Source organism: Microtus pennsylvanicus, chromosome 15 (genome assembly GCF_037038515.1).
Source record: "Microtus pennsylvanicus isolate mMicPen1 chromosome 15, mMicPen1.hap1, whole genome shotgun sequence".
Taxonomy (NCBI): Eukaryota; Metazoa; Chordata; class Mammalia; order Rodentia; family Cricetidae; genus Microtus; species Microtus pennsylvanicus.
Genome location: NC_134593.1, coordinates 64778380 through 64784651, shown reverse-complemented (window position 1 = coordinate 64784651; position 6272 = coordinate 64778380). Strand labels below are relative to the sequence as shown.

The 6272-nt window shown below is 41.1% G+C and overlaps 1 pseudogene; it reads left to right on the top strand.

Moving 5' to 3' along the window:
* Positions 1 to 2050: 2050 nt before the first annotated feature.
* Positions 2051 to 2979, top strand: LOC142836089 (adenosylhomocysteinase pseudogene; annotated as a pseudogene).
* Positions 2980 to 6272: the final 3293 nt, after the last annotated feature.

Here is a 6272-nt window from a genome sequence, read left to right as displayed (position 1 = left end):
CTACCAAGAAAGTGCTCCTCTGGGTTTAAGTGGGAACCAATTGCTACAAAAAGGGGAGGGTCATCAAGAGGTCACTGAAGGTTTTCAAGGCAAGTATTCTCTCCCATGAACTGGTTGCAAACTGCATGGAACAGCCTTGACTGAGCCAACTTGGCCTCCTGTAACAGAAATGGCTTCCATAGTGACAATGACTTCAATGGTCTTCATAGCTAGTTTTGAAGCTGTTTCGATGACAGTCCAGCCAACTGAAGACAGCCAGGAACAAGGAAATGGTATGTCAGTTATCCATCAGATGACCAGCTTAAGGTCACTTAAAAGGGAAAACATTAAAATGGTCTGAGAATAAATGTCTATCATGGAATTAACGTTCACAACAATACGGAGAAGTGTTTAGCTCCTAGCTGAAGACCCAAGAGGAGAAGAAGTCTCTCTGTTCTGTCGGACTGGCATTCTTACCCTATCATCCTGCTACAGCAATGCACCTTTTGTTCCTTTTGCCTCCCCACAAAAGGGGCTGCTAGAATAACACCCCTCTGTGCTTTCTCTGTAAAGAACACTGGGTGTTTAATTCATCACTGAAGAGAAAACAAATTGAAGTGCCTGCTTTTTCTTATTTTGGTGTTGTGTGTGACTAAAGAAGATGCCGTCTGGTCTGCTCTCATGATGAATGGTGGGAGCTGACTTGCCTCCTGCCCACATCTCAGGAGTGTGAAAGTCAACATCAGTCACCAGCCTTCTGTTAGCACATGCGCCATGGATCCTCCACGCTAGCCTTTATCAGTCAGATTGTCAGCGTGTTGATCATTCTAACGCTTGACTTTGTCTAGTCTGATCTCCGAGAGGAAGAAAGGCTGCTGTTCCTAGGTCCGCCACCAGCTATTCATAGAACGTCAATTACTGTGTGTCCTCCAGGATTCACTTTACACCTTGCACACTTCCTGAGTGTATTGACCCAGACCCCGGAATTCCAAGTAACACGGCTGTTGTAGGAACTTTCTAAAGTCAGTCAAGAAGGTATGTGCTGAAGCCAGCACCACTTCCATCTCACTGTACAACAGAGGATTTTGTATTTTTCTTGTACCTTTGAATGTAACAGGTCAAGGTTGCATAGCAGTAGTGTCCGCCCTGCTAACCCCATGTCAAACTCTCTAATTGTGTCACCGACTGAGTCAGTCTCACTTCCGGACTGCAGTTTGTACTCTGCACACAGTGAAAACGAACCCTTCAGTGGTAGTTGGCGAGAACTGTTCTCTTTGAAGCCCCAAACCACATTTTTTTTTAAAGGAAGAGAGTCCTCATTTTGTGGGATAATGGAAGTGTCATAACACGGAACATTATCAGATCTTTTTTGTCAGTGACTTCAAAAGCTAAACACATTACCACATACACCTTGAAGTTGAAAATTCTTGTTTTAAAATGCTATTGATGGTAGTATGACATGACAGAGGTATACTAGCCTCTGAAATGAATTAAGTAGGCAGTGTGTTCCCCTCCCCCTTTTCTCAGAGCTCTCCAGCTCTATTCTGGTGGCAGGTTTCTTCTTTATGTGACACATTCCCACTATTTCTGCAACTAGGCATGTAATCTAAAAAATATAAAAATGATATCATTAAAGGGTCAGCAGGTATGTGTTATGGTAATTCCCCATCAGTTCTAAGTGGTTGACTCCAATTTAATACTTGTCTAGTTGTCCTGCTGCTTACAGAAAGTAAGTTTGTCCAAGTATTATCAACTGGGCATTAGGCAGTGGGATGCTGATGGTGGGAGGGACATGGGGGTCACAGAACCCCTCTGATAACACTACATTTCTTATTTTTTAACTACAGGCTTTGCAGTTGAACTGCTGACTTAGTTACTGTCTTAGGTCCTACATGCTCATTAACTATGAGAAGATTTTGACTATTTGATTATAGTTGCTGTTCAATTTTAGTTCGGATGGAAACTTAGTTCAGCAGACCTTTCTAAGCATCAGTTGTGAATGGTGAATGATAATGGTAAATATGCACATAGCGAACTGTGTTAGAATTTGACTAATTGTTTCTGTATACCAATGTATCTGTGGTGCACTGAACAGGCATTTCACTTCAAAGATGGACTCAACATGATTCTGGTGACCCTAATGACCTCATTCACAACAAATACTCATAGCTTCTGTCAGGCATCTGAGACATCTACAACTGTGGTTCACAATATCTCAACATGACGACCAAGGGAATACAGAAGAAGCCTGCTATCACCACCAACTATTCTGTCACCAACAGCAAGTTTGACAACCTCTATGGCTGCTGAGAGTTCCTAATAGATGGTATCAAACTGGCCTCAGATATGATGGTTTTGGGCAAAATGGCAGTGGTAGTAGGTTTTTGGTGATATGGGCAAGGGTTATGCCCAGGCTATGAAGGGTTTCAGGGTCCAAGTCATCATCACCAAGATTAGCTCGACTGAAAGCTTCCATGAAGGGCTATTAGGTGACAGGACCAGTAAGGATGGCAGCAACTTTGTCACCACCACAGGCTGTGTTGATATCATCCTTGGCTGGCACTTGAAACCGATGAAGAATGATGCCATTGTGTGTAACATTGGACACTTCAAAGTGGAGATAGATGTGAAGTAGCTCAATGAGAACGTTGTGGAGAAGGTGAACATCAAGCCCCAGGGAAACAGCTATTGACCAAAGAATGGGCACAACGTCACCCTGTGGGCTGAGGCCAACTGGTCAACCTGGGTTGAGCCCTGGGCCACTCGGCCTCGTGATGAACAACTCCTTCACAAATCAAGTGATGGCACAGATAAAGTTGCGGATCCATGAAGATAAATACTTGTTGGAGTTCTCTTCCTGCCTCAAAAGCTGGATAATGCAGGGGCCAAAGTCCACCTGGCAAGTTGAATATGAAGCTGGTCAGTTTAACTATGGAAAAGGCCCAGTACCTGGTCATGTCCAGTGATGGTCCTTACAAGCCTGATCATCACTGCTGCTGAGAGCCAGGATCTTCCAACCACCATTCTTATTCCAGGTCCTACCTCTCTTTCCCAAGAGCAAATGTCACCTGCTTTGTAGCTGCTTTGCCAGTGTTTACTCCAGTGGGGCTAGTCACTCTGTCTTTGGCCTCTGTTGTATCCCCCATACTGTTCAGGTATGGCTAGGGGAACTGTGAGTCCCAAGTAAAGAGGTACATGGGAGTCATCCACAGGCGACATGAGCTCAGAAGTAGTGGAAGTCCTGAGGCTGGATGTTGCTAGTGGTGGTCACAAGTCCACGTTTACAATCCAGACCCTCACTTGGTTTACAGATCTGCTGGTTTCTCAGCCCGAAACTCAGAAGGAGCTGCACCAAAGGCCAGGAACTACTGGAGTTTGAGAGTCTTCAGAGCCTTGATTATTTACTGTTGGGCCATCTCTTTAGCCTCAGAATACTGAGATTGGTAGTTTTGGTCCCTCTTTCACAGATGTTAGATTAGATTAAGAGATAATCAAGAAAGGACAAGTGACAGCTAGAGATTGAAAGGGGCCAGAAAAACAAATAGGCAAACGTCTGCTGATATTTTGTAATTTATGGTTACTATCACAAGCCTGGGTCACAAAGAGATTAATTTGGTTTATAATGTTTTTATAATGTTAACAGAGGAAGGTGAGCTAAATACAATTTCTAATGCCTAAAGAAAAAAATACAGAGACACTCAGGATTCATTTCAAATCGGTTTTATCTGTATAGCAAAGGTAAAAAAAATATGAAATTTCTAAAGACTGCCTCTAGTTATGAGTGATTGCTTTCTATGTGCTAACATTTTACCCATATTTTAATTTCCCCCACTCTCTAACAAATAATGTTACTTCTTATGTAGGTAGAAACAAATATTACAGAAATAGAATGTGTAGGCTTATCATAGGACAGTATAACATTTCTGCATTTTAATTTATAAGTGATTAAAAATCTATTAATAGTGGCCTAGTTCTGTTGGAAAAGAAGCTTTACAAATTAATTGCTATTCAAACCAATCAAGACATGCAATGATGTAATATCTTTTAAACACATTCATAAAATCCATTTGAATTTTATTATTAAAACTGTTTTCATATGCATTATATTCTAACTTTTAAGCACTTAGACATGTCTAAACATCTTAAACTAGTATTTACCAATATGTCACAATTAGCTAGGTCACAAACAAGCCTCACACATTATTCTTTATGATAGATGCCAACTCAGAGGGAGAATTCATCTATAGACCTGCTGCTTGCTTATTAATAAGGCTTTGAAAAATATAACCACCACACCACTACACACCCCAGGAAATAACTTCGATATTTATTCAACTACCTTCCTGAAATCGTTGTTTACATCTGTGCTATATTCTGAGGATGTCAAAAGAATGCAATTACTCTTTCACTTAATTTATTTTAAACTGAGATATAACTTAGAATTTAAACCAGCAAAAGATATCTTTCCTCTCAATAAATAAACAAAATAGACCATGGAAGGCATTTAATGTTTTACTATTTCATACTGCTTTGTTGATCTGAATAAATGCCTTACATTTTTGTTTTAAAACATGATTTTTTTAAATGGTAAGCATCCTCAAAACTGATGGTTTATATGACACTAGGTCCCTTGCTGGAGGTTTGGAGGAAAAAGAAAACGATCTATATTCCACTTCTATCTTTAAAGTCAGACTTACAATGGATATAAACTTTCTAATGATTTTTGTAAATAATTAACATCAACCCATGTTGGTAATTATGTTAAAACCTTTTTGCTTTCTGATACAATTGCAACAATTATCTGAGAAAAATCAAAAGAGTAAACATGTATATCATAGAATTATGCAGGGATTTTAAATAATTCGGAAGGAGAATAAGTAGCATTTTCAAAAGGAATTCACTTTTTTAGAACTCGACACCTGGGGCTGAGCCCTGACCTTCCAGGCATCAGCAGAATGGTCTGGGAGAGCCATCCAAACTCTTCCACCTTGGTCACCTCACTCATCAAAGTAAAAGGCTGAAATAGGGAGGTAATGAACCGTGTCTTCTGGTCTCCTTCCCATCCACTGCTCTGGCTTTACAGAGATCCCTGTTCTCTAGAGGAGACGTGAGAGATGAATCAGGTCTGAGTCTCCCCCTCCCTCATGCCGCTTGGGAAAACAGCTACAAGCAAGGACCCTAGCTTGTCGAGCACTGGTCCTTCCTTACAGCCCTGTATTTCTGAGAGACCTGGCAAGGAATGCCCCACTGACTGTTTTTAACAGCGTCAAGTCACACCTAATAGGTAAAGAGACTTCATCCTAGCCGCACATTCATAACCTCTTACCGCAGAATTTAAAAGGTGCCCATGAAAAGAAATGAATTCTTCCTAGGGCATTGTTCTTCAGAAAATTCTTATGGGCTAAAAACAAATGGCATGAACTCCCAGTTGATCACAGAACACTGATTTCAAACATGGGTATTTGCTTATAACAAATAAAAATATTTTTACACCATTGCATGTTAAATTTTATTTTGTAATGCGTGTCATGTGGTTGCTGATTTAAATTCTGGGTGCCCTGAGATGGGAAATTGATTAGAAGAGCTGTGTGAGAACATAACAAGGAAAAACACAGAGGTCACTGGAGACGTGAAAGAGAGAAGAGAAAGGAAAGGGCACGGGAGAAACTGAGTGTGCCGGTTCCGTCGCGGGAAACATCCCGCCCAGCAGCGGGCGTTGTAGGAGTGTTGTATGGCACACCTCATATTTGTCCCTACCAAAGACTAGGGACCTGAAATATTTATCGACTGACACTCTCTGCCATTAATTAGTTGCTGCTAGTAATGGGAGATGTATATTTTAGGCACTGGTTTTGCTTTTTCAGTGCTTAGGCAAAGGGGCTCTAGCGAATGGAAGCAAATCTAAAAAAAAAAAATTAGAAAAAAGCAGATAGTGGCTTTGGAAATGAAGAGGAAAGAAATGAGCAAAGAGGTGTAGTCAGGGCAGAGTCTGGTCGGTGCAGACCATTCCGAACCACATCCCCTGAGTCTCCTGAGCCATCATGGAGCTGATGAAACAATATTTAATGAGTGTCTTTTTTCTTCTCTTCTTTCTTATTTTTTTTCAAACAAACAAACAAATAACAACAACAAAAAATACAGGGTGTAGACCTCTTAATCGGTTCTACAGATAAGCTTTTGTATTAGCAGGAAACAGATGGCGTGCTCCACTGCGTAATCTGAGGAGAGATGAATAAAAGGGCCATTTTCTAAGGTGCGGGCAGAGAGAGAGTCAGGGCTCCCAAGCAGGCAGT